The sequence below is a fragment of the Scophthalmus maximus genome, chromosome 6 (assembly GCF_022379125.1).
Source record: "Scophthalmus maximus strain ysfricsl-2021 chromosome 6, ASM2237912v1, whole genome shotgun sequence".
NCBI lineage: Eukaryota > Metazoa > Chordata > Actinopteri > Pleuronectiformes > Scophthalmidae > Scophthalmus > Scophthalmus maximus.
The window spans coordinates 25865496-25887939 of NC_061520.1; the positions used below are offsets into that span (position 1 = coordinate 25865496).

The 22444-nt window shown below is 44.4% G+C and overlaps 1 protein-coding gene across 1 annotated transcript in view; it reads left to right on the top strand.

The window, feature by feature from the left end:
• epha8 (eph receptor A8) overlaps positions 1–22444 on the top strand; it is a 103371-nt gene that overhangs the window by 56421 nt on the left and 24506 nt on the right. The window lies entirely within an intron of this gene.

A 22444-nucleotide genomic window follows, 5' to 3' on the forward strand; every position in this document is an offset into this window, starting at 1 on the left:
ATTCATCAAAAAAAATGATGGAGCCGGGGGAGGGGGTTAATATTCCGAGAAAAAAACTCTGACATTAAAGTCATGAATTTAGGGGAGAAAAAACATGGATGAAAGTCGTAAATTTTCCTGCAGAAAAGCTATCACCTCATCCAAATCATTATGGTGATTTCTTCTGAACAGGGCCAACTCACGGCAATGTCTCTCCAAAGTCCGGATGCTCATGATAATATGGTGATTCTGGGCTAAAATCCAGAGTATGTCCTTATTGCTAAATCCGATTGCAAAGAATAATTGGATCAAGTCGTCCACTGCAGACGCAGTACACGACATGCGGCAGCGCCTGTGGAGATCCTGAAGCGATGTAGTTCCTCGAAAAAAACAAAACGCTCTTATTCCAACTTTTTTTCCTCGTAAATTTACCACTTTAATCTCAGAGAATACCGCGTTTTTTTCCCCGGAATATTACCCCCTTCCCCCCGGCTACGTATTTCTTTATTATTTTACTACAATGGCCCTACGAGGCCGTCGTAACATATAACCACAAAACAGTCGTGACTTCAGAATAGACGAGAATGATGAAGAAAAAGAAAAAGAAAAGCCAACAGCAGCTTGTGAACCGATTGTAAAGACAGTAATGGACAGTAGGGAGTTACATTACAAATGTGGGAGACACTGCAGTAGTGTTGGAATCAGAGAGAGAGAGAGAGAGAGCTGTGTGTTCCCTCGGCTTCAGCGTCAGGCGAGAGAGAGAGAGAGAGAGAGAGCAGAAGACGTGGCTCCGACAACTCAATAATGAACTCCCTAATCTGTGTCCAGTGCTCTAAAGTGGTCTGCTAGATTTGGTTAAAGTTTGCCCCTTCTGGTGTAAATATATATCAAAAAAGCAAGAAGTGGGCGTATTATTACATTTCCCAGGTCCTCCGGGGGCCCTTTGGAGAGCTGGTCCCGTTTCAATAGAAAGTAGTGACACCCAGATGTAGGATCTACACACGATTGTATTTTATAACCGTACTGACACGCTGTTGCAGAAAGTAGACAGACAGAGGTATCGGTCGCTGCACAGTAATTGTTCCTCCTGTCCACACGCTAGGACACAAACGGTTCCCTCCTGAAAGCAATTTTGGAAGCGACGAGGGGAAAAAAAAATCGACAGGCCGCATGAAAAAAAAACAGCAGCACAGAAGTTCAACTGAACATAGCGTGAGGATTCAACGAATCTGCGCCAAGCAAATCATGCCGGGTATGTCCTGCCTCCGCCTCCCATCACTGGTCCCATCGCTGTGAAGCGGCTGAGTCAGGCTGCAGGAGGCCACGGCGGCAGCAGCAGCTCAGCAAACGGAAAGAGGCTTTCAGGGGCAATCGTATATTGTCGCGCGGAGGCTGCGGGGCGTGTTGAACAGTACGGTGGCCCCGAGAGCGCACGGCACAGCAACTTAAGAAAACATCTTCATCAATTCATCGGCATTTTAAGAACACGCGCGCGCAACACGTCAAGAAAAAGCGCTGCGAATAGAACCGCAACGAAACGGAAGTGTTCCCAGAGGACACTTCAAAGTGATGCACGCGTAACATGGCCTGATTCACACTATAAACACTTTGGTCTTTGGTTTCACAATTCACTGTGTGTATTTCATCAGGTTATTTGAATTAGCAGGCTAATTACGAGCAAAAGGCTAAAGCTGGTGTCTCTGCAATAGGCGAATATCTGAATCATGCGATCAATGTTAAGATAAATCAAGAAAAACAATATTATCTCATTTTCCGACACCACTGAAGGAACGAGTAAATGAATAGCAACAACAAGCGTGTCCAGACGTGTGCATCACTTACAAGTGTCCTCTGGAAACACTTCCGTTTCGTTGCGGTCGATTTGCAGCGCTTTTTCTTGCATGTGCTGTGTTGCGGCGCTTGCAGCGCGTTTTCTAAATGGTGCACGTGTGTTGTCAAATTGATGAGTATGTTTTTTTCTTCATTTGCCTGCGCTCTGTCTATTTTGCATGTGTTTTCTTATGTCTGTGAGCTCTCAGGGCCACCGTAGGAACCCTTAAAATGCGTCACAATGCCCCTAAACGATGAAACCAGGAAGTGCATAAAAGCCTATTAGCCGTTGGACGGCTCGGTCTTGTGTATGTGTAGAGAGGTGGGGTGTGGTCACTGTGCAGCCGCCTGGTGTCATGTGCAGTGCACACAGTGTGCAACAACACAACGCTGAGACGAGGCCCGTCTCAAGATAGTGCGCGTGTCCTGCGTGTCAATTAAAAGACAGGGATGGAATTTAATGAAGAATAAAGAGCATTTAATTTGACCTAAGTAGCTAATTTACATTAAATTATTCATCATTCTTTCCCTCAAAACGATATGAGGAAAGAGCCACATTGCTTCTCGCCATCAACTCGTTTCGCGCTGCCTCACTTGAGCGAACCTCCCTCGTCTCTCCTCCCTCCCGTCTCATAGGAATTACAAGTTAAGTGCAACGACAAAAATATGGATTACAAGTTTGAATCTGCCATGTTATTCATGTAAATATCAATCTACACATTTGTGAATATTTTTTTTTGTGACTTCAGATCCAGAACATAGGTCTGTGAATATTTTTCAGAGGGGGATATTTCAACATGCAAGTTCAAATCTTTCCCACAACTTCTCAAGTGCTGTTTTTTCTTTCTGTCACTTCAAATTCAGGTGACATGTGGATGAATATTTTTTACAAGAGACAAAATTCAAACGCACACGTTCAAATTTTTGTCCTACAAGTTCACAGATCCAGTCGGCAGGCGCTTGAGCTTCGCAACATATTTACCTTCATAGTTTTTTTTGTCCAGTCGGTCGAAAGCAGCTCAAACCGGCTCTCTCCTTCTCTGGATGCTGGGAAGCACTGGCGCTTTGTGGCCCATGAGGTGAAAACTATTGAAATGATTCTCGCGAGCATCCGGGCGGCTCATCTATTCAACCGCGTGAAACTTCCTCTGAGCGCAGGGCGTCGGGCAGGAATGTCTCTGGACTGAACGTGAATTGGGGGGAAAACAGTTCTCACCTTTCTGCCTAATCAGAAAGTCTGTTTGAAGCTCTGGCTGTGGCGCACGTTAAAAAAATGATAATAATAAATGGAGTGGAAGAAGTTCAAGGTCTGGTCAAAAGCTTTTCTGAGGTCTGGTATTTTTTTCTCAAGTAGGTAAATACTGAGGGAAGTAGCGGCGTGTCTGTCTGAGCTCCACACTCGTCTCTCGTCCCGCCATAATGAATAATAAGTGAAACGTTTGAAATGCAGATTCCTGATCCCCCCTCTCTCTCTCTCTCTCTCTCCCCCCCCCCTTTTCTTTTTTTCAAAACCACTTTCTGTTTGTTTTTCGCCTCTTTTGATTTAATTCATGGGGTTTTGATGGGCTGACCTCATTCGGAGACCCGTGGAATATTTCAGGTTGCCAACGGTGACTGTAATTAAAACCTATTAATCACAGAGCGATGGATAATTAAACGCTAAAAGCACTTTGTCAGCTAAACGAGCCGAACGAGACACGCAACACCGGTTTGCCTGCGCCCCCCACATACCCCCCCCCCCCCCCCTCCTCGCAACACCTACTCATTCGCTCACAAATCTCTTTCTGTGTCTTACCAATCCAAGGCCGGCGGCAAACACCCTCTTGCTTCGACAGTGAGAGCTCCTTGTCGAAAATGTGTGTGAAAGTGTAGGAAGCGGTGTGTGTGTGTGTGTGTGTGTGTGTCCGGTTCAGAGGGCCACTCGCCGACTGTCTATAATTAGCAGCAGGCAATTAGTATCAGCAGAGAAATGCAAAAGAGAGCCTGTGAAGAAGGCCGAGGAAGGGAAAGGGCAGAAAGGGGGAAAATCACCTCGAGTCACATTTTGTTTATGGAACCGGTTTCATCCACAATTTTAAGGCGGTTATATGAGGTTATAGAGATAGGGTCTTTTATGGGGAAGGAACAAAAACATAAAAGCATCAGAAGACTAGAGTAAATTTGCTTTGTGATGAATCTCACCAGGAGGTCATGTTTGGTTGTTTTTTTTTGCCCTGTGTTATGTTTACTATTACATCACCGCAGGCGGAGCAGAGAGTGAATTTACGGTGGACGGAAGAAGAAAGTAAAAAACTCTCCAATATATATATCCGCCCGCTGACGTCTTGTCTCTTCTGGCCGCAAACTGGGTCGTCGTGCTAATTCAGCCCCTCGCCAAAGCCAGCCGCAGTCACGCACACACGAGACCAGGCCAGACACAGAGAGGGGGGGGGGGCACGGGATGGTGAAAGGAAGACGGCTTAAGTGGCGGAGACTGGTGTGTGCAGGGGAGGGAGACGAAGAAGGAAAGTCAGACATGAATGTGAATATGTGTGTGTATACGAGCGTGCTTAAGTGGTGCTCCCCTGACAAAGGTGCAGATCTTTGGCTGAGAGCACGACATGGCGTATGTGTGTGTGTGTGTGTGTGTGTGTGTGTGTGTGTGTGCATTCGCACGTGTGTGTGTGTGTGTGAGAGCACAGGGGTTGCGTGACATGCCGTTAAAAGTGTCACGGGGAGGGAAGCGGTGAAAGAGGAGGAGGGGGGGGGGGGGGACTGGTGGAGTGGTTGACTGGACCCCTCGTCCACTTGAGTTTACATCAAAACACTGAGTCTGTGTGTGCGCGCGCGTGTGTGTGTGTGTGTGTGTGTGTGTGTGTGTGTGTGCAGCTGTGCGTACATGTGTGCAGGTGTGTACTGCGCGCACGCGAGTGAGTGAGTGTGTGTGAGTGTGTGTGTGTGTGTGTGTGTGTGTGTGTGTGTCTGCATGCCCCCCGGTGCCACTGAAGAATGGGCTCAAGTGCCCCATACAGTGAGAGCGATCGAGGACACACTGATATGAGACACACACACTTAGGCTGGTCACATCTACTCAGCTCGGCCGGCCCATCCAAGCCTGACACACACACACACACACACACACACACAGCGTACTCATACTGTACAAGTGGGTTAGGGGGCTTCTTTTGCTCAGTCAATGGACCGCAGCCTGGCCTCCTCCTCGTCTGTGAACCGCGCTGTGCCTCTGACGCTTTCACGTGATTTATGATGGAGTGTCTAGGGGGGGAAAAAAAATCCGGCAACTGGCAGAGAAAGTTCAATTATTAACTGGAGAGCAACTACATAATCACCTCCTCATTGAAGTAGTGAGTAAGACATCAGGATTTATTTTTTGTGGTGCACCATTCCATCAAATAGAAATATTAGTGTACCACCGCCCCGACAACTCTTGTTTCATATCTTATTTTTTCTCTGCAGCATAAAATATTCAGGACAAAACGAATCAACAGGAAAATTGAAATAAGACCCCAAATATCTGCACTCCATCAGGACTGTGTCACTGTGCCGGTGGTGTGGTCAGATTTGTCTGACAACATAGGGAATCAATGCGCGCAACCACAGAGCGAATTTTAATTTCAACAACATGTTAGATCCTAATAGAAGCACAGAAATACATGACTGTGCAGTTTTCACTTTCCGCTTAGAAAACGAACAGTGAGAAATGCTCAGAGAAGACACTCCGAGAAAAAAAGAATCTCGTTAATTACAATTCTTTATATATATAATCAACAGAAATGTTTGCATTTCGCTCAGGAGACTTTAGAAAGAAGATTATTTTTATTTTTTGTATTTTTTGGCTGCACAACAGGAGTTTGACCCACCTGCCGGTCAGTGAGACCCGAGGCGTTAAAAGTGTTTGTTATAAATCACAATTATGTAAAAAAAAAATTAAAAAGAATCAACCACATGTTCTCACATTTAAACAGTAGGAAAACGGTTTTATCAAAAAATACAGACAAACAAGAAAAATTATAGTAATAGTTTTTTTTTAATTTTAATTCAAATCTTACCCATCGCCCTGGATGAACGTACAGTATTTACCTCTGCTCTAAAGCATAAATGATTTAATTGTACTCGTTATTCCCACTGGTATGGACTTTTTTTATATAGACAGAAAATCTCAAATGTATCAGACAAAACCAATTAAACTGTTAATTATGTATTTAAAAAAAGGAGTTACATTTTCTAATGAAAAAAAGTTTGAACTGGTTTAATTCAACCTGCTGTTTCAACCTTTTTACTCTCTCTCTGTAATAAACTGCTTAGAAGAGAATGCTGATGATAAGCGTGAGGCAGCACCACTTGCTCATCGCGGATTGTTGTGGTCTTCAGATTAGTTTGATCCCTTTGTCGACATAAAGATCATGACCAGAGCAAAAAAAAAAAAAAATCGGATTCAGGAAATTGCTATGCCAGTCAAGGCCAATTGTGCAAAGAGTCTGATGCCATTTGTATCTGAAAGGATTGAACCATCGACCTTTCTGGCTAGTGGACGACCACCTCTACCTCCTGAGCCAGTGTGTGTGTGTGCGTGTGTGTGTGTGTGTGCGTGTGCGATGCCACAGTAGGTCTTTGTGATTCGTCACCCCTCCTGGAGCAGACAACAGTTTTTTTGTGGCGCATTGTGTGGGACTGTTCGGGGTCTCTCTGACTCTCCTGTCGGGCGTGCCCACCCCCCGGCATGAAAAAAGAGGTGAAGAGAAAGAATTAAAACACAGAGACAGTGGTTATGAAAAAGAATGAGAAGAGAGAGAAGGTATGTGATGGTAATGTGATCGTTATCCGTCAATTCGGCACCGTGGAGAAATATCAGAGGGAGACAGCAGCGGGCGACAAGTAGGATTTAATATTCCTCTATTATGAATTTATATCATAACACGCAAACGCTCAGACACACACACACCCACACACGCACACAGACACGAGGGGGGGCTTCGTCCTCTCTCCAACCTGTCAGCACTCTCCTACTGTCACTCCTCTTCACTTTTGGTATTTTTCACTTTGAACATATGATGCACATATGCAGAGATGTGCACACACACACACACACACACACACACACACACACACACACACACACACACACACACACACACACACGGGGGGGGGGGGGGGGGGGGGGGGGGGTCATTAGAACTCCAGAGACGGATCTGCGCTGCACGGCCTCTGACAGGGTGAAGCAGCCTCTTTGGCCCCCGGGTCCCCGAGGTCCAGACAGGTGAACGTAACTGACACTCAGCTGAGGAAACAGGGTTGGACCAGAGTGACAGCCTCCTCATATAATTTATGATTTACCAATATATGTTCATATAAATATATCAAATAACAGATTCAAATAACGGTCTGCCTTTTTAATGACCATTAATTAATGATATTACAAATACTAATTGTTTCATTATTGATAATTATTAATAATAATAATAATAACAATGTTTGTTGTTTTGTGAATTAAAATATACATTATATTTCTATTAAAATAGTTACATCTTCACTACAGTTGAAATGCTAATTATTTAAACAGACAAATTAACCAACAACTATTTCAAAATTGTATTAATTCCAATAATTCATAATTTTCAGGGATTTTTGGGGATGGGGGTAAAAAAGGACAAAACAAATTATTTGAATTTGTTTCCTTTCTCTTTTTTTATATGTGAGGACAGTTGATCAGACAGATAAAGAGGTTTGTGGAACTCACATGGCCTGGTAAAAAAAATGTAACGGGTATTTCCCCCTATTTTTAAGTCATTTATACACTTATACACTAATCAACAATTGCTAGACTAGGAAAAGTGGATTTTTTTGTGTACTACATTATGATAAAAATGGCAAGTTTAAAAATGGCAAACAGATTAAAAATGTCTTATAATGCAAATTGTTTAATTGTGCTGCCCTGTTTCATAGAATTTATTATATATAAAAATGTGTGTGTGTGTGTGTGTGTTTTTCCAACTATCGCTGGCTGGATTATGTTCAGATATTTTATCCCAGAGTGACCAGGAGGTAATTGGGCCATAGTGGCCATAGGGCCAACTTTCTAAAGTCACCGTTGATGTGAGTCTAAACCTAACCTTAAAAAAGTAATTAATAACGCTGCCATCACTACAAGTAGATATTGTTCTGAAAGCTCACATATTTTGGCAAAAAATATGGTCATGAAGTCATTTTCCCATTGATAAATTGACAACAACTCTTCACTGTTTGATGAACAGGTGCAGTGGAATGTGTTTACAGCCAGTTGAAATGTAAGAATTGTCATTTAAAGAGGGAGATATGCGATGATCATAATTTAAGATGATCATTGGTAAGAAGGAGAAAAGTGCATAAAAGAATATTATCCTCTTTAAAAAAAACAAACTAAACAAAGACAATAAAGACTGTACACACAGCTGTATTTATAATTCATGAGATTTATTGTTTATCGAGAGTTAAGGTGGAATTAAGTCGGTACATCTCTTTTGCACGGCCCGACCGCCAAGTCTTCCAGGCGAGTCGCAACCGCCATTTCCTCGGCTCCTAATGAAGATGCAGCTAAGTGATTCGGGGAACAGATGATTTGGCGAGAACTTCATTATTCCCCGGCTCACGACCACTTGAGTGGAACACAATGTTCATAATTGCCGTCAGAATCAACTTGTGGCGGCCCGCTATCGAGAACGCACAAGGAGCTCAAATTGAGGCGGTCTCCAGAGAGCGAGAGACGGGGGAAATGGTGAGTGATCAAATTAGTTCCATCCTCCTGGCGCTTTGCAAACAACTGCTGATCAACAACATTGTTACTGTTTGAAGGCTAATGACACCGGGGCTGCAGAAACACACCCACACTCGCCGCCTCGGGCTGAGCGCGCGCGCACGCACGCACGCACATTCACACGAGCATATGACTTCACAAAGATTGATGCAAATTCGCACACATACACTGAGATTTGAATCCTCCAACAGCATGTCAGCAGGGATACGTCTCAACTTTATTTGAACTCTGAGGGAGGTAACCTGTTTTTTTCTCTCCTCTTCATTTAAATGTATTGCGAGGTTGGAAGATGGAGCGGATATTGTCCGATAACACTGTCCTCACCAAGTTCATTTCTGAGATCTGAGACATTGACATGACTGAATAGATACAGAGACACGACCAAAACCAGTCTGAAGGACTATATACATCAATATAGTCACTATCACTAAAATGTTAAAGGTGACATATTGTGCAAAAATCACTTTTTCAGTGTTTGTGCGCATACATGTGTGTAATCTGTGGAGCCTGCCGGCCCACAAACTGTGAAAAAGATCACCCTGTCGTTTTATTGTGAGCTGGCTAAACCCTACAGCCTGGCTCTGAACAACTGGTTCAGACTTCTCTCCCACTGTGATGTCACAGTTGGACTCTTTTGGGGGGTAACCCCGGCTGCAATATGAGGAATCTCCGCTTGTCTGGTGAAGAGGCGTGACATTTCCTGCACAAATTTTGAAATTGGTTGACCAATCACAGCAGACTGGGCCAGCTGGCTAATCGGAGCAGACTGGGGCTTATCGGGAGGCGGGGCTAAGAGAAATCCAGGCCTTTCAGACAGAGAGTGAAAAGAGGAGCTGCAGGAATGGGCAGTATGAGAACACTGCTGCCTGCATGTGAACCTTTTCAAGTGGTCACCCAAATTAAAAGTATGAACCTGGACATGAGCACAATATGTCACCTTTAATATATCATGTTTATTTAACACAATATGACTTACTTTCGGCCCAGTCACAAGAAGAATCCGTTTGAAACTCATTAAACAATAGTGACACATTTAAGATTGCATTGTTTTATTTTGGTAGTATTTCGTTTTAGTCCTGCTGAGGATCCCCGTGGGCGTAGATGTTACCAGTCTTGCACAGATTTTGTTTTTTAATACACTTTGCCTCATGCGACTAGTTGCTCTATACCTCCTACTTTCAAATGTTCTAGAGTTAGGGGGGGGACGACATACTTGGCCAGGTCAGAGTTTTCACTTTTCTTTTTTTTCTTTACAAACCATTGTGTGAGTTTTTTTCCAGTGTGTTTGGGATCATTGTCAGGTTGGGGAAATGTTCCTGCTAAGCGCGTCGCGGCCTGTGAGTGATTCTTTTCATTCGGTGTTTGGGTAAACAAAGTTGCGCTCTCAGTGCGGGCTGTACATATCACCTCCCCTACGTCTCCTACAGCCAGGCAGCCCCCACCCACATCGGCACATTCCCACCGCCGTGTTCCACAATCGGCACTGTGCAGCCAGGCAGGGTGGTCCTGCCCAGGTCCGCAGCAAACATGCTGGACCCCCGATGGATCCAAACTAATTTATTTTTGGTTTAATCGGACCAGAAAAATATGCTGCCAACATTCATCAGGCTCCTTTTCATGTTTTTTTTTTTTGTTTTTTTTTTTGGCAAAGTGTAATCCGGCAATTGGGTGCCATGTTTGTGAGCAGCGGTTTTCCTTCTGACTTCATGTGATGTCCTTCTCGCCGTCTAATCAGTCACTGAAACACTAATTTCCACAGATAACACTTGTGCTAATTCAAAAGCTCTGTGTTCTATTACCAAATGTCGCATTTTTAGTAAATTGTTTGAGGCGTCATTTCCCGAGGACAGCCACTGTGCCTTTTTTTTTCTTTGACAGTACCCTTCTTCCTGTTCCTCCTATAACAGCTGCTGCCGCTGTGTTGCAGCATATGCCCAGCGGCCTACTGACGCTCATGTTCCCTCTCCATCCTTGTCGAGTCTCACAATCTGGTTTCCCACTTGCTGAGACAGTTCCTCACCGCATGCAGCCGGGCCGTGTTAGACACAGGTATTCACTGGTTATTTCGCTGGTGCTTCGGGGGGCAGGTGTTCAATGTTGTCAGTCTAATTTACATGTAAAAACAATACAATCGGTGTAAGATGGAAGCCGCGGCCTGTACTACGAAGCAAGTTCATCATATTCAGTACGTGTTTTTGTTTTCTGGATTGACCTAAACTAACACTGACCAACCTGGATAACCTGTACTACAAAGCTGGATGTCAACTGTCTCAGTCAACCCACCCACGGTGGTTTTCCTATCGCATCACGAGCGTGTTGATGTGAAGCAGGCGGAGTCGGTAACTACAAGCGACATCGTCAGAATCACAAATAAAGTTTTTAATATGATACAGGATTGTAAAATTGACACTCCACAAAGTTTTATGAAAATAAAATGATTTGATGACCAAACAACTAAAACAGTCAAAAAACACCGCCTTAAAATATCAGGTAAAACATCAGACCCGAAATTCTATAATTATGGACATTGTCTTACATTAAGCACATTAAGATTTTTCCTTCTTCTATTGGACACATGAAAACAGTCTGGAACAGCAACATGATTCCACTGTTTCATAAATATCTGCTGCGCTTTGTTGTTTGTCACGTGACTCGAAACTCTTTTGTCCCCTGACGGGATCCTGTAGAAGGACGACTCTGGTTTCCTTGTGATCTGATTGGTCAGCAGTGGGGCTGTCGACAGGTTTCGATCTCTTATATGGAACGTGACGTGCTCCGGAGCAGGTCAGCCTTTCAGCATGAGTTACCATGGTGATGTATCCCAGTAAGAAGAGAACCAACTTTGCAGGACGGGAGGGCAAGAGGAAGGGTTAACTCCTGGACAGGTCGCCAGCGTATCGCAGGGCTAAAAGAACAACCCTCTGTGCTCCCATTCACTCCCTCAGGCAATTTAGAGTCTCCGATCAACCTGGACTGTGGGAGGAAGCAGAGACCCGGAGAAAAACCCACAGAGCCAAAAAAAACAAAGCAAGAGTCACTTGACAGTCCGCTCTCATAAAGGCCTCTCCTCTATTTCACTGTGAGCCCCACCCAACCCGTTGGACGTTCACCCCGTTGGACTGGCATTGTGGCGATGTCAGCGGGTCCCCAGGGCCCAGCAGTTAATTGTCATTAGATACGTCGTTACTACAACGGAGAAGAATGGACGCAGGAAAAATAAAGCTCCGCGTCGCAATAAACTGGAATTATCAGACAGACAATTGCGAGTCGGAGAATTGCAGGGCTTAACGAGCAGCTAATTAAAATGTCTCAATATGCTAAATTGAGATATACAACTTCACGTGCAAACTGTACACACACACACACACACAAGAACACACATCGTCATGCAGTTTTCCTTCTGCTGAGCGACGTCCAACGCGGCCACACGAAAAACTTTGCGAAACAACAGCTATCACAGCTTCCGTGGACGACATGCTGAGCATTGGGAAACGAGGCGAGCGTGTGTGCATTAATGCACAATTGTGTGCGTCCGCCCGTCCCCCCCCAAAAGAAAATGTGGAGGCAGCGTACATCTGTTTGTTCGAGTGTGGCAAGTGCTATGGGATTTGTTGTTACCGCGCCAAGACTAATTAGTTTTGTGTGTGTCTCGGCTTGGTCCTCGTTGGTGGATGGACGAGGGATTTTGATTGGTCAGTCCAGAGGAGGAGGACGGGGGAAGAAGGGGCAGAGCGGACGAAGGAAGGAAAAGGAGAGAGAAGGAAAGGAAGCAATGACAGAAGGAAAACAGGCGATGGCGAAAGGAAAGGGGAGACAGGGAAAGAAAGTGGTTGAGAAGAGACGGTAATGCTAAACATTTTAATGCTGTTAAGCCGTGTGTGTGTGTGTGCTTGTGTGTGTGGGAGAGAGAGAGCGCGATAACAGAATGAATCATATCTCGGCCAGACACAGCTCTGTTATGTCACTCAAACTTCCCTCCAATCTTTGTTGTGATTGGCCAAAGCCCTATCTCCGCAGCAGGCGCAGAGGGCCACACATCAGTGCACAAAGCAACTTTGCTGACACACGCTGACACACACACACACACACACACACTCACACACTCGCTTGAGCACACGCCTGCATGCGCACATTGCCGGCCCGCACAAAGACACTCTTGCAAACAAGTCCTCTCATGTGCGGCCCAGCGCGAATGCTGAATTCCGAACGGGGAAAAAAACACACGAACGCGCACAAAAGGCCGAGAGCTGCGGGGTGAATTATTGATTGAGTGTGCGCCACCCCTTGGCCTGCGGTAGCCACCCATGTCCCGGCCCGGTGTCTGAGAGCTATTAGCGCTGACAGTAAAGAGACAGGCAACATGATAGCGGATCACTGGGAAGCTGGCAGCCTCCGTCTGAGGGGACTGCGGGACTTCTTCAAATGATTTTCCGCCCCCGACTTCTCATTGAATTAAAGTGATGTGCACACAGGGCGCCGTTATTTACGTCTCCCTCGCTACAGGGGACGGCCGAAACGGAAGCAGAGTTCGTACGGGTGTCGGCTGTTTGAATGTACCATGCGCATGTGTGTGTCATTAATTGCAAAAAAGACATGTTGGCATTTCAGACAGGGGTTGCCAGTTTGCGACACCGTTGAGTCGAGAAACTTCCATCACAGACAGCCGACTGCTTGCGTGAACTAGAATGACCCTCAGCAGACTCAAATGCGTATTAGTCTGGACGCAGACGTCTGTTGAGCGACGCAAAAATGTCAACAGACCAGAGAACGGAGGAGATGCCTGTGATGGTGATTCCACAATGTGTGTGAACGAGTGCTATGCTCGTTCATCAGCGGCAGCCATCTTGGTTGTTTACAAAAGTCGCTTCCGTCCGCGTCGTGGTGAAACCCCGCCCATTATCAGATACGCGGCCGTGATTGGACCGGCAAGTTTTCTGCCTGGAGGGGGGGATCCCTTCCCAATGGAGGGGATCCAGACCGTATTCTGGCGGAGCAAATTTAAATGAGCTCCCAGAATTCATCTGGGCTTATGCCTCCCAGCAAGGCCCCAACAACCCCATCATTAATCCACATTTACATTTGGATTTGGATCTGCAACAAATTGCATGCTCATACAGTAGATATCAATTCTAAATATATCTGACTATATCTGTCTTTTTTGATAAAGATCCTTGCATTATTACCACGGAAATAGGTGACAAATAAAAAAAGTAATGTGGATGTGCCCCTTTTGTCCCAAATTTCTTTTTCGTTCTTTCCTGGCCCATGTCTCATCCATCCACTCGATTTCGTCGAAATCCGTCCTGTAGATTTCCGTAGCTTAAAAACCATGGAAAGGGGTGAAAACATAACCTCTTTGGCAACGATAGCAAAACTGAGATTATAGAGATACATTTAGTTAAATGTGTTAAATGCGTTTTTGTAAAATGTCACTCGAACAATACATTTACAATCAACTGATGATTCAAATTCTTTATCTTGGAAATGGTACACTTTGGGCTGTTTTTGCTATTTTAAAAATGTACTGGAGCTCTGGACTGGAACAAGCTGCTGACCAGCTGAGAGGTGGGTCACCACGCTGGTGACGTTCTAGAGTTTGTATTTTAACGTGAACAAATCACTACTAAAGGACCAACACCAGCAACATTAGTCAGACTCCACTACCTTGTTTTCTTATGACCCTCAACCCCAAGCGCATTGCTAGTGAAGATGTAAATCATAAAACATGGGTCTCAATTGTATCGCTTTATGATATTTAAGTGGCTTTTTTAAATGTTAGTCCAGCAAGAGGCAATGGAGCATTTGTCAGGTGGCTATTTTCATCAACATTTGGTGTTTCCAGCAGCAGGACGGTGTCTGTGGAATTTGGCCAAAATAAACGAATGCATTATAATATTTCACATTTCCTTATATCAAACAGAACGATCCTTCTTTCGTGTCAGTTTTGAAGAGGAAGTTGTTCAGGATTGCCTGTGCATCATCTTAGCATGGCGTCTTCTGAAATAAAAACGTTTGTACTCTTTTTCAAGTTTGTAAACGGATATGACTTAAACATTTTTTGTTCATACAGTTATGCAGTGGTTCATACAATCTCACAAAAATCTGCAGTTAATCAAATTACCACACATTGACAGCCTGGGGGCCTTTGAGGACTCTGAAAGTCTGGGACCCCTGGGACATCGTACTGACTTTAGGAGAACATCAGTATGGAATTAAAAAAAACTTGGTGTGAACTTACATTAAAGGCTTTCTGAAATTGCCTGTGTTGTTTATTATGGTGGTTTTATTTCTGGCATTGGTGCTGTCTTTCATGTATTATATATAAAATTAAAATATAAAGAAAGATAGACAACAATTCCCTCCTGGAGTCCTTAAATGTTGATTTAACTATATGACTATATGAGCAGTTTACTACTGTTACTATCCACATTGCAGTGACACAATTGTGTTTCTAGAACATGGAAGAATATATATAATAGTTACATTACAATTGATTCTAGGGTAACAATCACGTCCGTCAGAATTTCGAGTATCAAAGGTGAAATCAGAGCAGTGGATACGTTTTGATGGAGCTTCTTTTTATCGAACAGATTGTCTTATTTTGTAATATGCACGCCTTCATTCATGAGAGGAATTTTATCGCCTCACCAGGAGTTATTGTTCGACCGGACCTCTGCTCTAACACAATTAGTCTCAAAACACGAGATCCAAAAGATGTCGTTTCTGTACTGCACAGTCCCGGTGTGGACTCTCCCTCTTCGCTGTGAGCCGCTTGATGAGTCGGATGGGACTGGCTCCCTTTGGTGAATGTTAAGCGTGTGAACTTTCAATTTTGTTTCTGTTTTTTTTTTTTTTTAATCCCTCTTAGATGGATATGTTATGACTGGAGCTTCCTGGTAGACTGGCTGTGAGCGTTATTAACACACCGTGACTCCTGCCTCGGTTCAACTCTCTCCTCGGGAAACTTTGTCCTTTTCTAATATATAAATAATCTAAAAACACTTGATTAATTTCCCCTCTGATGCATCGCGGTAATTTCCAGTGTCAGAGAAAAGGAAAAGTGAAAGGATTAGTCCCCTCCCTCCCTCCCTCCCTCCCTCCCCACCTGCCCCCCTGGCTTCTCCCCACGCCTTTTCCCCTCTCGCTTGAATGTCCGACACACGCGCTTCACACCCTCTGATCTTCTCAGTCTGCCGCTAATGCGCCTTGCAGAATGCCCATCTCTTTTTTGAGCTTCCCCTTTCCCGACCCTCTCCCCCGACCCTCTCCCACCCTCCCCCGGCTCCCCCTCCCCCCACTGCTTCCATCAGGCACAGTTTAATGGTGACAGCCATTCAATCGGATAATTAACATCCGTTTAACGCTCATTAACCGGGATGTATTTGTCTCGTTTGATTTGTAATTACCAGGACCCTTTTTTTCGCAGGAAAACACTGCGATAATGTTTCCTTTGTGATGGCTTCATTGATGGAATTGATTTGAACCCAGCGGGGGGGGGGGGGGGGGGGGGGGGGGGGGGCAACGGAGCAGGAGGAGAGGCGGGGATGTATGTGGACTGACGGGTTCTTCAGGCAGACGGAAGTGCCGTCGATCAGCGGCATCAAATGTGCCATGAAATACAGCACATCTCAACCCATGGTTCTCTGTATCTGCTGTAGGAGAATCAATTGATATAGTTCAGCCGAATTTTCTTCTACAGCATCTGCTGTCTGGTTAACTGTCCGCGCATAAATAATCCACCTGTTGGTCAGTGGGAAAAAAGCGTCGCTGCACCAAGCGCACGGATTGAAAATGGTTAACGGGCGTGTTTTGGGCACAAATGAACCAATCAGAAAGCCGTCACGCTTTCACTTTCTAAGCCAGGTGAGCTTGCACATAGGCTGATTGCTGACATAATGTTGCTGGATTCGCCCGGCTGCAAGGAGAGAACGCTTCTCCGCAGAGGAAACGGTTCTGCTTGTGAATGTGTGACACGCATCGAAGTGAAAGTAACGAGCAGAGTGTTAGAGAGTGAACGGTGTATAAAGTGACTCAGGCCACATCCACACTACTATGTTTCAAGAAAAAAACCCTCGTCTTAGTTTTTTACCTTAGTATTTTCTGTAAATTTGAAAAACTCCTGAGTAGATAATCTGTTTTCTGTTTACACCAGCACACACGTGCCCTGTGTGCGTGAATGGCCACGTGATATGCTTTTTCAGGAGTGTCAGTATGGGTGGGGATTAGAATTGATACGGTGCTAATATGCTTGTGTGGACGGAGATCGTTTTCATTTTGAAATAAATGTCAAAAAACATATGAGTATGGACGTTGCCGCATACTGACGAGCAGCCAAAAAGTGACTGTACATTGCGAAAAACGAGACTTTGAGCTGCAATTTACGTTGGCTTTCGGCCAATGTCTCTTTCTTATTATGGACACGTGCCATGTGTTGCATTCTTCACTGCCAAAGAAGCGAACAAACAAGTAGTAGTCGTGCACCGCTAATGTCAGTTTGCGCAGCTCATTTAAGCTGCTAGCTCAGTTGTCAACACCTACACGGGCCGGTCTGTAGAGTGTTTTTTCCACACAGATTTTCTCAACGGGGTCAGCTAATCGTGTGATAGATTACTTAAAAAAAAAGTGCTGTGATCATATTGCCAGTGGAATCCCAGGCACTCAGTAGGATAAACAAATAATTTTTCACTTGGACAGTTTGGAATTTGCCGTTTTTCTCCAGATGATATCATTTCATTTCTCAATGGGGACTTTGGTGTTAGGTAAACAGGTTTCATATCTCTTATTCCAGTTCGATTGTTGTGTAGTCTTCAATCATTGCTTCAGCAATCCTACGTCCAACCTATAATTGTTCTCTAACAGATGGACTAAAGTATCTGAATACACTGTTCAGTATCAAACTACAGACACCAGACACAAACACTACAGATGGATGTTAATATGTATCTGACCACAGCCTCACACTTATAACTCCCAAAATGGCGATCGCCTCTTTTGGTTGATTTAAAATTGCACTGCATCTCTTGTCCTCTGACCCGTCCATCTATCCTTCTTCAAGGATCTTTAACCGGCCTCCTCCATTCTAGAGCCCACCCATGGTCATCTATCTCCATGCCCCAGGATGCAACATCAGGCAAATCAGGCTCACCTCAAATTGGAGGGAGGGGGGGGGGGCCTTCGTTTAGCAGGTTGTGCGACAGTCCAGCTGTTAGTATCTGGACCAGCGATGTGAGAGGAGGGACGGTGTGGACGGTGAGTGTCCCATTTCCACAGCTGATCTCGTCGACACGTTCATCCATCACTCAGACAGCTTCAGCGGCTCGTTAGTGGCTTCATGTGCTCCCCGGGGAACCCGCTATGGAGCCTTCGGCTGACTCTGTCACTAGATGTTGGCGTGCGCTCACTTCCTCTACAAGGTCAACGCTTTGCGAGGTCTAGGACATCAGAACTGAATATGTTGTAGAAGAGCAAGTAGAACTTTTAGATCCGCTTTGGTTAACAGATTCAGTTTATAGGTCAATTTTAGAGTAGATTTTTAAAAATCAATAAGTAATTGTTTTTTTACTATACATGTCTGTAACCAAGGGCGCGGGGAGGTTGGTGCAGACGGTGGTGCAGCACCCCCAAGTGACAAGGGGCGGAACCATAATTTTCCATCAAATCGTCAGCCGGACTTTGACCTGACGACAATCGATGCTACATCACCTATAGACTATAGAAAATACCTTAAATATAATGTTTTAAACTGAGTAAAGCTCTGTTACCTGAACAGTCTTTAGAGTGATAGAACGATAATATCCGAAATGGAACACCCACTGCAATGTCATCTAGGATGATTCACCTATTGATCCTAGTTCCATCAGGCTTGATCGATGCTCAGCTTTTCAGAATGTCTCCAAGCACGTTTGCTAAGGTGTTGTACACTTTTAGAATACACAGGAATACATATTTCATGTAGATGTAATCGACTGATCAAATCACAAGGTAGGCGGGGCTAATTGAACACAGGCGAAACACAACAGGTGCAGACCATCACAGAGGGCCAATGTCAGCGTTTATGCTTCTATGGTTTTTAATTTTAAAAGTAGCGAACTCACAAAAGTGGTCCAGTGTTAAATTTGCACTCTAATATTCAAAAAGGTTAGGGGGGTGAGGGTTAGGGTTAGTGGAGTCTAGCTGTCAATACATTTTCTTAGTTAATGGTTTATTAGCCAACGTTAGCTGAAGATACCTTGACTGAACCGTAGGCGTGTTTATCTAGCCGGCGAATGTTCATGGTAAAACTTCTTTTTTGTGACATTTCCTTTTTCTTAACTTAATAGGCTACTGCCGTATGACTGACTGCGGTTGTATCGTGCCTAGAGTTCAGTTGGGAATGGGGCCCTGGTGGCCAGGGGGTCCTAAGCAACCGCTTACTTCGCTTATGCCTTGGGCCAGCCCTGCTTGAAGCAGAGTGGGCTCACAGCCACTATACACTAAACATGAGCTTTTCACAGGCAAACCCGGGGTGCACTTGCTCCCGCTCCGCTCCTCCCTCAATCTCCTCACACGTTGGACGATGATGTGCTTTTTCCGGCGCCCCCCCCCTCCCCCTCGTTTCCCAATGTATTTATTTACCCACTTATACAGGGAGTAAATCAAGGTCAGCACACACTGCTACACGCGGCTATTAAGTTTCATTGTAATGCAAATTCTCCCTGTAGCGAGTGCACCGCGTTGACAGGTACTGACACGCCGAGCAACACGCGAGCATCCGCACGTGAGCACGCGCATATCACTGTATGTGTCTCCTCGATCCGAACCTCTCGTTTTATTTCCGTCACTTTTTTCTGTTCACACTCCACATTTCAAACATACAGTTCACAACATAATTATCTGGACAGCTACACGTCCACATAATTCTTCAGGCGCTGTTTTTCCCAGAACAATCAAATTTGAGGCTTTTCTTGACTTGCTGTGCAGTAACAGAGGGGTTCTTCTTCGTTTCTTGGGTCGCCCACAAAATGTGCTAGACATCTTGTTACCATTTCCTGGTTTCCCTGTGTGCTCCTGCTGTTTTAGTGTCTAGCTACCCAACAACCTTTGTTTTTTTAGCTTCATTATTACCTTCTTCACTCCTTAGTGACGGACATTTATAAAACACGGCAACTCAAGTCTCAGTCAGGTCTGAGCCTTGTGCGATCTTTCTCTGTGCATGAACACACAGCTGCTCCACCAACTCTTATTGACTTTGCTGTTAAATAATTGTGATATATTGATCTAATGTTAGTTTTCTCTAAACAAGGCGACAGTGAAGAAGATTAGGCAACTTTTTCAATACTGCAGACTTACTGTATTTTCATTCAATTTAACATGCCACAAGTTACTTATCTGTCACACGCTCCTGTTACTATTGATGTCTGAACCCATGGCTAGATTAACGTGTCCAACTCTTCATTACATACTCAAGAACCCACCTGTACTCCTGTGCTGTTACATTACCTGGACAAATACTACAAATACTACTACTCATCCAATTTTTTTTTATGAATCAAATTACATGCAAAACGTACTAACACATGAACCTGAAGTTTTGGGTCCCCAGTTTCACTGTGCCCACTTTGCTTTGTTGGTAATTCAGCATTTTCCCAATTAATTTTTCTCCCATTAAAGTATCTGCTTATACTGAGTTCTAAAACACAACTGAATTTTGTATTGTTTATTTCATATACGTATACAGCTGCATATTGTAAAAGTTGTTAAAATTTCAAAACCGTATTTAAGGTGCACCAGAGGCTTTCTCCAATGGGATTAACCAAAAAGACTCACAAGAGACTTCCTGAAAACAAAGGATGGTGTAAATCAAAGCAGCAATATTTTAACTTACGGGTCAATCCCCCAACAACACGAGTGCAATTGTTCCCATAATGCAACCCACTAAGAATGTCATGAGCTGATTTCAGTAATTTAAACATGATTTATTAAAGGTGACATATTATGCTCATATTCAGGTTAATACTTTTAATGTGGGTTACCACTTGAAAAGGTTTACATGCTCTAATGTTCAGAAAAGGCATCAGTGTTCTCATACTGCCCATTCCTGCAGCTCTTCTTTTCACCCTTTCTCGAAAACGCCTGGATTTCTTTTAGCTCCGCCTCCTGATAAACCCCAGTCTGCTCTGATTGGCCAGCTGGCCCACTCTGTTGTGATTGGTCAACCAATTTCAAACTATGTAGAAAATGTCACGCCCCTTCACCAGAGAAGTGGAGATTCTCAGATTGCAGGTGGGATTACTCCAAAAGAGTCCAACTATGAAATCACAGTGGGACAGAAATCTGAACGAGTTGTTCGGAGCCAGACTGTAGGGTTCAGCCAGCTCACAAAAAAGACCACAGGGTGGTCTTTTTTTCACAGTTTGTGGGCTGGCAGGCTCCACAGATACACACACTTATGTGCACAACACTGAAAAAGTGATTTTTGCATAGTATGTCACATTTAACTGTATTATGGTGTATATTGTGCTGTAGTATTTTGTACAGTCTCCTTGGAGCTGCTCTTCGTCTTCGGAATGAACTGCGGGTTAGTTCAAATTTTCAACCGGCAGCAGCAAAATGTCACTCCAACTGATGCTGTCAGTCACCGCTCACATGACTCACTTAAACTGACTGTAAGTGTAGTAGTCTGTCGGCTGCCTCGCTCGTGCCATTCACAGTTCCTCCCGCTCGCTGTAAAGAGATGTGACATCCCAAACTGTGACCGTAACTGTAAATGCTTTCGCTCTGTGCCGGGGGAGCAGCCCTCGCCTTGTGCTGCGAAGCTGACTTGGTTGCATTGAATGGTAAAATGTCGAGCGGGGCCTGCTAAATTCATCAGTGACCGCACAAGACTCTACCACAATGCTGCGATTTATTGATACTAAAATGTTACAAACTTCTTTCATTCGTTTTTATTAAGTGTTGTTATTTTTTGGAGGAATTTCAAGTCAGTTTTTCCAGCAGCAGTCGGATAGCTGTGATTATTCTCTTTCATCGCAACACCGTTCACACAATATATGTAGGTTTAAAAAAAATAATTATCGCCATACCCATTTACGGCTGATTTTTTTTTTTACCAAATGAGCAGCACATCAGAAGTGAAGTGAGAGGTTATCACAGCTGGCCTGGAGAACAGACCGCCTTCTCCTCCCCTTTGCATATTCACCTGTGCGTTGATAAATTCATTGTGCGTGTGGTTACTGTTACTGTGCATCAGACAGCCGCCATGTGTGTGCTCTTACATTAGCATAAGCTGTGTGTGTGTGTGTGTGTGTGTGTGTGTGTGTGTGTGTGCGTGTGCATGTGCAGAACTCCTGATGAATCTGTCAGAGACTTCAAAGAGCTCGCTGCCTCTCTCCTTGATGAACGAGCTGTTGCGATGTTTATCGTGGCCTGCTTTTCAACTCAGGGGCTTCACAAAAAAAAACATGGAGGGATTAACTGAATAGAAAAAAAAAAGGAAGAGAGAATGGTCTGGGGTAAATATTGCAAATAGGAATAGCTTCCGGGGGGGGGAGCTAAAAACTATCGTCCCCAGTCTGTTTATCTCTATGTGTGTGTGTGTGTGTGTTTGTGTGAGTTGGGACATTTGAAGGGGTAAAGATTATTCTCAGTATGCATTTCTCCGTTTTTAACCCCTGGAAATGCAATGCAAATCAGTTAACTGCTCCGTTTCCCAGTACTCAATGTCACTCGGTGATTATAGGGCATCTACTCTCGTTTCACACTGAGTTGGTAATGGCAGAAACTAAAGCATGCGCATGTCACACTGTGCAAAGCTTGTTGAAATAATGAATAGAATCTAGAAGTAGTAAAAGGACAGTTTTAGGACTC